This window comes from Cervus canadensis, chromosome 4 (assembly GCF_019320065.1).
Source record: "Cervus canadensis isolate Bull #8, Minnesota chromosome 4, ASM1932006v1, whole genome shotgun sequence".
NCBI classification, from domain to species: Eukaryota; Metazoa; Chordata; class Mammalia; order Artiodactyla; family Cervidae; genus Cervus; species Cervus canadensis.
In genome coordinates, this window is record NC_057389.1 from 85,059,292 (window position 1) to 85,067,037 (window position 7,746).

The 7,746-nt window shown below is 54.6% G+C and overlaps 1 protein-coding gene and 1 non-coding gene across 8 annotated transcripts in view; one reads left to right on the forward strand and one right to left on the reverse strand.

The window, feature by feature from the left end:
- The window catches only part of P4HA2 (prolyl 4-hydroxylase subunit alpha 2), a 32,501-nt gene extending 30,165 nt beyond the window's left edge, over positions 1-2,336 (reverse strand). For 2 of the 7 annotated variants that reach the window (XM_043465996.1, XM_043466001.1), the window contains exon 1: positions 2,181-2,304. The gene's annotated coding sequence lies outside the window, so the exon portion shown is untranslated. The other 5 variants (XM_043465998.1, XM_043465997.1, XM_043465999.1 and 2 more) reach the window with 5 other exon arrangements.
- Positions 2,337-3,640: 1,304 nt separating this feature from the next.
- On the forward strand, positions 3,641-3,712 carry TRNAW-CCA. The gene has a single exon. It is a non-coding gene; the product is annotated as a tRNA-Trp (tRNA).
- Positions 3,713-7,746: the final 4,034 nt, after the last annotated feature.

The window sequence follows — 7,746 nt, forward strand, 5'->3', positions numbered from 1 at the left end:
TGCATAAAATTAAACTTTAGACAGATCCCAGGAACCAGGGACACACCCAACAGCCCAACGCACAGCATGGCCAGCGTGGCCACACACTGGCCAAGGTCTTAACATCCAGTCTCAGGCCCTCCCAAGGATGTGGGAGGGCAGAGTCAAAAAGGGAGGTTCTCTCATGAAATGAGCAGACCCTAGATTTGCTACCCTACTCATTTCTCAGGGTTGTACCCATGCAGTAGCTCCTTGTGAGCGCTCATACTCTGAGCTCCTCCCTGGCATGTGACCAGCTGCCAGCAACAAGCAGCAATCTCAGAGAGATTATGAGTTACCCATGGGCAAGGATTATACCACCGTCACTGCCTCCTCTCCCTCCTCCCTCATTCCAGCCCCAGGCACACTTTAAGCAAAAGCCCAGCACACAGGAGATACTCCAGGAATGAACAGAGATTGGCCAGGCTAAAACAGTGACAAAGTAGGCACTCTCCGGGGTACGCCATTTCAGAGCACGAGACAGGATAGAAGGGCCTATCACAAGCCACAGACAATGCTCAGTTGCCACCATGTCTGCCTGCAGATCTCTCAGAGAACTAGGGTGGCCCAGCACAACAGCATCTCTGGGATGAGGCCCCCAGCCAACTCACCCCATCTTTGCTACGTGGCTTCCCTGGCTGGGCCATACAGTGGACAGAGTCGGCTGTCTACAAAAGGCTCAAGAATAACAGGATTCAAAGCCCAAACATCCTATGAGTAGGGAGAAGTGAACAGAGCCGCTGGACCTGGAAACCCAGAACAAAGTGAGAAACTGCAGCCTGGAAGCTTCAGGGACTGTCTGAGCACAAGCCAAAGGAAACCACAGTTCATTCAACAGAGAATTAAATCATGGAATCTGCTATCCCAGATATGACATGGGCAGCAGGTTGCAAAACCGTTCTCTAAATTCTTAGGTGGACAGTGGCTCTCTGCCAAATCAGGAACATCTGAGAATACCCTAAGCTGCAAAGCAATGTTCCCCAACTCTTGATCTCCAGGATCTCCTCCAAAAGGGCTGAGGTTGTTGAGCTTCAGATGGTTTACATCAAGCAGCACAAGCCTCAGGTATATCACTCTACAGCAGAAGACACCAGCCTCAGCCTTGGGAGGGACTTTGATATTTTTCTCCATCTTAAGGGTGTCAATTAGAAGACAGAGACCAGGGGCCTGTGCCCTGGAAAAGGAAACTCCCACATCCACATTCACGCAGCAAGGGTTCACTGAGCACCCTCCACATACAGGACACAATACCAGGCACTGTCCTCTCACTTAACGTTCTCTGGACAGGGTCTCTAGGCAGCTATCCACTAAAGTATCCCTTTCCCCATTTCCTTGCTTCCTCTAGAGTGCCCAGGTCAGCTTCCATTCACACAGGCTGTTCTGTCTGGGTTACCCTTTATTCAACCTTCATCTGACCACTCCAGGTCATGGGTCACCTCCTCCAGGAAGTCCTCTGGCCTGAAGCATCCTGTCCTCTACCAAGTACCCACAGTCCAGTGCTCCCTCTGAGCACACCACTCACCACACTGACCCGGGCCTGGCCTTTCCTGGTCGCTAGTCCGCGTGCCCCAGTGGGCCAGCAACTCCTTGGAGTTTCTGATAACACTGAAGGGTTCGTTTCTTGAATTAGTTAACCAGTTACAAGTCTCCGCGGCTGCTGAGGCAAAACTGGAGAGGAGGGGAAAAAGAAAAAAACTTTATCATCCAATAGCCTGTCTTAATGGGAACCAAACAGGGCCAAGGCTACAGACTCCCAAGCCTCTGGATGGAAGAAGGTGGACTAACACCAAACGGCCCCTAGAGGCCTGCCCGGCTCCCCCTGCCTCCTCCAAGCTCCGGGTGTCCTCGGGCCGGGCCGCCCCTTCCCGGGAGCCTGACCCTCGGGGCAGCCACGCTCCCCACCCGGTCCGGCCGCCCCGAGGGGACCGGCAGGAAGGGCGCCGCTGACCTCACCGCCCTTAGCTCGGGGAGGGGACTCGGCGGCTGGACAGGAACCCACGCGGGTGCAGAACCAGGGCGGAGGGCGCGGGGCTGCGGCCCGGACGGCGCGACCCCCGGCCCCCAGCTCCCGGCCCCGCGCGGGCAGAAGGTTCGGCCCGGTGACCCCGGCCGGTGCCCGAGCCCCGCGGCGGACCGGGCTGCCAGGCGGGCGGGACGCTCACCCGGACACGCGCCGCTCCCGGCGTTTCCAGAACCTCCCGCGGCGGCGCCGGGCCCGCTCGGCACCTCCTCCTGGGCGGCTCCGCCTCCCGCCGCTGCCCGGCTCCGCCCGCTTGAGCCGCCGCCACGTCCCCACCTCCCTCTCCCTCCCGGCTCCCCACCTCCCGCCCACCCCCAACCCCGCTCCCACCCGCGCCCCCCGCGTGTCCCAGGCCCCCGGTTCCGCGCCCCGACAGCCTCAGCCAGGAGGCGCCACCGCCGGCGACCCCCGGGAAGACCCGGGCCGCCCGGCCGCGCGGGAGCGGGGAGCGGGCCCGGGACCCGGCGGGGGCCGGCCGCCCGCGCCCTTCATGCGGCCGGCCGCTCGCCGCACGTACGCGGCGCCCGCCTCCCCTCGGCGCTCCCTTGTGGGACTCTGCCCGCCCTCCTCCCCCGCCCCCTGGGCTGCTAGAGAGGCGCGCACGACCCGATCTTAGCGCGGTGAGGGGAGCATCCCTGGATGCTGGCCGACTCCCCTGGCCGCAGCTCAGGCCCGTTTCCTCGGTGGTCCTGCTGGATTACCGCTCCTACCCTCGCCTCCCCATCATCATCACCATCAGGTGACGGGGGGTGGGGTCATCCGGCCCTGGAGCTGGATTATCAGGGGTTATCAGGGAAGGGGACAGTGGATAAGGACCTGAAAAAGATCTGGGATCCACACCCAGGACCAGGTTCCCAAAGGGATTCAGGCTGTCCCCAGCTCCTGGATCCGTCACTTCTGGTGCTGAAATGTGTGGCTGAATAGGTTGATGAGAAGGGAGACCGTCAAAGACCGATCAAAGCGGGGCGGGGGGATGGGGCACACTGGAGTCAACCTTTGTTTTTCCCAAGCCTTTACATACAATACAGGCCAAAAATAGTGGACGCCACCTTCAGCCAATCCAGCCTGGGAGCGAGTGAAGGCAGGGATGCAGGCCTGAGCTAGCGGAGGCCCTGGCCACAGAGCAGGTTCCCACGCCTGCTCTGTGAACCTTTCTGCTGATGAATGAGGGGAAACACTGTCTGAGAATCTCATCAGGGAGCTAGCCCGGAGTGGGAGGTGCCCAGCCTCCGCCCAGACCAGTGTGGGGATATTCCCTGTGGCACACCGTCCAAGCTGGCAGCCCAGACCTGGGGAAGGCCTGAGCACACACAGAAATACACACAACACACATAAAACACGGAGGGAACCACTGTTCCGGCCTTCCTCAGGCACCAGCTGATCTCCCCAAAGCTCAGCTAAAACCAAACAGAGAGACTTCCTGCCTCTACTGTACCCTGTTATACCACGGGAGCCTCCCTCTGTCTGCCCAGGTCCTCCCATCCTCTCCCCCTTCTCAGGAGCTTGCTGGACAGACCATCCCTTCTCTCTCTTGAATGTTCAACCTCCTCCTCTCAAATGGATCCACCCCCTGACCTATAAATATCCACAGGCCTTGGGACCTCCTTGGTAGTCCAGTGACTAAGACTCCTGCTCCCAATGCAGGGGGCCCAGGTTCAATCCCTGGTCAGGGAACTAGATCCTTTGTGCTGCAACTAAGACCCAGTGTAGCCAAATAAATAAATATTAAAAAATATATATTTTCAGGCCTCTACTGTGGAAACAATAGAGGGCTTCCCTTGTGGCTCAGCTGGCAAAGAATCTGCCTGCAATGTGGGAGACCTGGGTTCGATCCTTGGGTTGGGAAGATCCTCTGGAAAAGGAAAGGCTACCCACTCTAGTCTTCTTGCCTAGAGAATTCCATGAACTGTATAGTCCATGGGGTCGCAAAGAGTCAGACACTGAGCGACTTTCACTTTCTCTCTGGAAACAAGCCCTCACCAGCTACTGCAGTATCTCTCTCCTTCTCGACCACAGCAAAATTTTCTGAAAGAGCAATCTGTCCTCACTTTTCTCCCAAACCTCAGAACCCTGCAGTGGGCCTTCTGTCCCCCTCGCAAGACCAAACAAACTCTCCATAACTTCCAAGTCTAAATTCAACAGCCCACTCTCCAGTCCTCATTTGACAAAGCCTCCCGCACCACCTGACACCCTAGCAGCCTTTGGTCACTGCCTCCCGGAAACACTCTCGTCCCACACTATCCTCTCTGGCCATGTCTGCCCATTTGCGTCCCCACCTCATCCCCCTCTGTCCCCATTAGTCAGTAAAGGTTGGGGGTTCCCTAGAGTTCAGGCCTAGGCACTCTATTTTCCTAGTCTCTTTCTAGAACTTCTTCCTATACACAGAGGAAGCACACTTGTCTCTCTACCCTTGCCCCTGACTCCTGAACTCTAGACTGGCTGCACAATCTACATCTCTGCTGAGTGTCCACAGGTTCCTCAGTAAAAGCATGCCCAAGGTGGAGTTCATGCTCTCTCCCCTTCTCCTGCTCCATGCCTCTGGTACTCCCTGCCTCACTGGGGAACCCCCCACCCCCACCCCCAGTTACCTCACTGGAAGCCTGGGAATCACCCTCAGCATTTCCCTCTTCCCTGGCTGTGTCCTTCCGTATCCCACGTCTGTTCAATCCTACCACCTAAATCTCTCTCTAATTCACTTATTTTTCTCCATCCTCTTTCTTTTTTTTAATATATAACCATGGGATGCCATCCTTTAATAACTTGGCACAGGCATCTAGATATCAAAGAGATGTGTACTTAAAAAAAATGCAAAACATGAGAGATGAGAATTAAGTTTTATTTGGGACAAAATGAGGACTGCAGCCCGGGTCTCCATCCTCTTGCCCTTGAATGACTGCAGCAGTTTCCCAGCTGACTGCCCCCCTCCATTGTTTCCTCCCGTCTCTCTTCCATACAGTGACCTCCTCCGAATGCAGCTCTGAACCCATCACTTTCAGCTTAGTAAACTGCATTGTTCTCAGGAAAAAAAATCCTCAAAGTGACCTACAAGGCCGCGAATGGTTTGGCCCCTGCTCACTTCTTGAACCGCACTGACCTTCCCCTCCAGTCCCTCTAACTGGCCATTTTCCCCTCCCCATTCCACTCCCAGGCCTTTGCACATTCTTTTCTTTCTCTCTTGGAAAATGTCCCTCCTCCCCAATTAAATCCTTCAGATCCTCCCAGAAGGAATTTCCTCGCTTCCCTGACCAGGTCAAAACCTCCTATAACAGTCTTTCATGCCCTCCATGCTTTGTAACACTTGCAGCAGTTGCTGTAGTTGAATGATTGTTTAGTTTAATGTCTGTTCCCCCTGCCCTGTCCACCACTACACACACACACACACACACACACACACACACACACACACACACACACACACACACACACACACACACACACACACACACACACACACACACACACACACACACACACACACACACACACCCCCGCTGGCCTGGAGTCTCCAGGAGTACATAAATAGTGTGTGTTTTTGTAAATCATCACATCCTCAGCAGCTAACACAAAACTGGGACTCAATAAATATTTCATGACTACATGAAGGGATGGGTGTCTCCTTAAAGCCTTGCTCCATAAAACTGTAGCCCAAAGGCTGACTGAGGCCTCCACAGAGCCTCAGAGTCCTGGGCCCCACTCATTCCCAAGTGTCTGCTTCTCCTCCTCCTCTGTCTCATATAAGGATCCTTACTGTTGGACTTAGGACTCACCTGGGGAATCAGGATGATCTGACTGTCGTGTCTACTTCCTTCACCACTTTGCCTTCCTAGGGATGGGGGCTGCTTCTGTCCTGTTTATCACTGTGTCTCCAGGTCTAGCACAGAGCCTAGAACCCAGAACCTAGACAGAGAATGGGAAAGAAAAATACAGGAATGAATGAATGGACATGCCCCACTAATGTGGCCTCCACAGGCTTCACTACACCCATTTTGGGTCACTTAATAAATCAAGAGTCATGTCACACCCCCCTCCTCTCAAATCTACTGTGTAAATAAAGCCACACCTCCCTTCTGGTAGTGGCTCTATCCTATTCATTCGTGCATTCACTCCACAAACATTTGATGGGCACCAGCTGAGGCCCTGGCTCGGGGTTCAGGGACCATGAAGATCAAAGAGGCTCTGTCTAGTGGGGAAAACTGGCAGGTGAACAGATGCCCACCCAGTCCCAGTCTTAGAGACCCTTCTTGGGCTCAAGATCAGGTGACTGCCACCTTTGACACCAGCCTGGTTTCATTCGGGGCATCACCAAATGAAACCCTACCCCCACACTGTCCCTAAGTGGTAACCCTGGCCAATGGCTCCTCAAAGCAGGCTAGACATGTCTACCCACCACCCCTACCCCAGAGAAGGACCTGGCATCTCTCCAGAAAGAGATGACAAAAATATCTGTGCTAGACAGATAGGTAACTGGATGAATGAGAGGGCAGGTGTGATGCAGCCTTTTGTGCTAAACCCAGGGGGTCCCCATCCCCTGAGCCAAGGACCAGTACAGGTCCACACAGCAGGCGAGAGAGTAGTGAAGCTTAAGCTGTATTTACAGCCACTCCCCATCACTCACGTTACCGCCTGACCTCTGCCTCCAGTTAGATTCTCACAGAAGCACGAACCCTACCGAGAACTGTGCATGTGAGGAATCTAGGTTGTGCACTCCTTATAAGAATCTAATGCCTTATGATTCTGCATTGTGGTTAGCTGCATAATTACTTCATTATATATCATAATGTAATAATAATAGAAATAAAGTGCACAATAAATATAATGTGCTTGAATCATTCCGAAAACATTCCCCTCCCTCATCCATGGAAAAGTTGTCTTCCACAAAACTGGTCCCTGATGCCAAAAATGCTAAGGACTCCTGCTCTAAAAGGCAGGGGTCTAAAGAGGCATCCTGAGCCTGCCCTGCTCCTGCCTTTCCCCACTCACCTGTGATCCCTGACCTGGGAAGCAGGAGGTCTCCCAGACTGCTGATGACTCTTACAGGGCCTGGAAACTACCACAACAGCCGGAAACCTGGCCAGGGTTTATGAGCGCCTGGTCCCTCCATGGAATTCCCCAGAGCAGGGTTCCTGAGATCAGCCAGTGCTACAGAGGGTATTGTGCATGTTGACACACATCTGTACCCTTCAACACAGTCAGCATGCAGCTGGACTTTGGGTCCAACCGTCCTCTCCAGGTTCCTCTCTTTAGGGACCAAGAAAAGACGATATATCTTGACTCAAGGCCAGCGAGAGAGGGCAAGAGGTGCAGCTTGAGTGGGGCCACCTAGTGGTGGCCTTGCATGCATGCCAAGTGGCTTCAGGCGTGTCTGACTCTGTGACCCTATGGATTGTATAGCCCACCAGGCTCCTCTGTCCATGGGATTCTCCAGGCAAGAATATTGGAGTGGCTTGCCATGCCCTCCTCCAGGGAATCTTCCTGACCCAGGGATCAGGCCCATATCTCATATGTCTCCTGCATCGGAAGGCAGGTTATTTACCTTTAGCACCACCTGGGAAGCCCAGTGGTGGCCCTACTGCTTCAGAAATAGGGCCTCGCAGGTAGTCTGGTCTTACAGCCTGGTGTAGGACCCTGGGGTAGATACAGAGAATCTGGCAGAATCCCCAGGAGCCTGCGGTGCCAGCCCTGGACAAGGCCAAGTGGGTCCCCCCAGA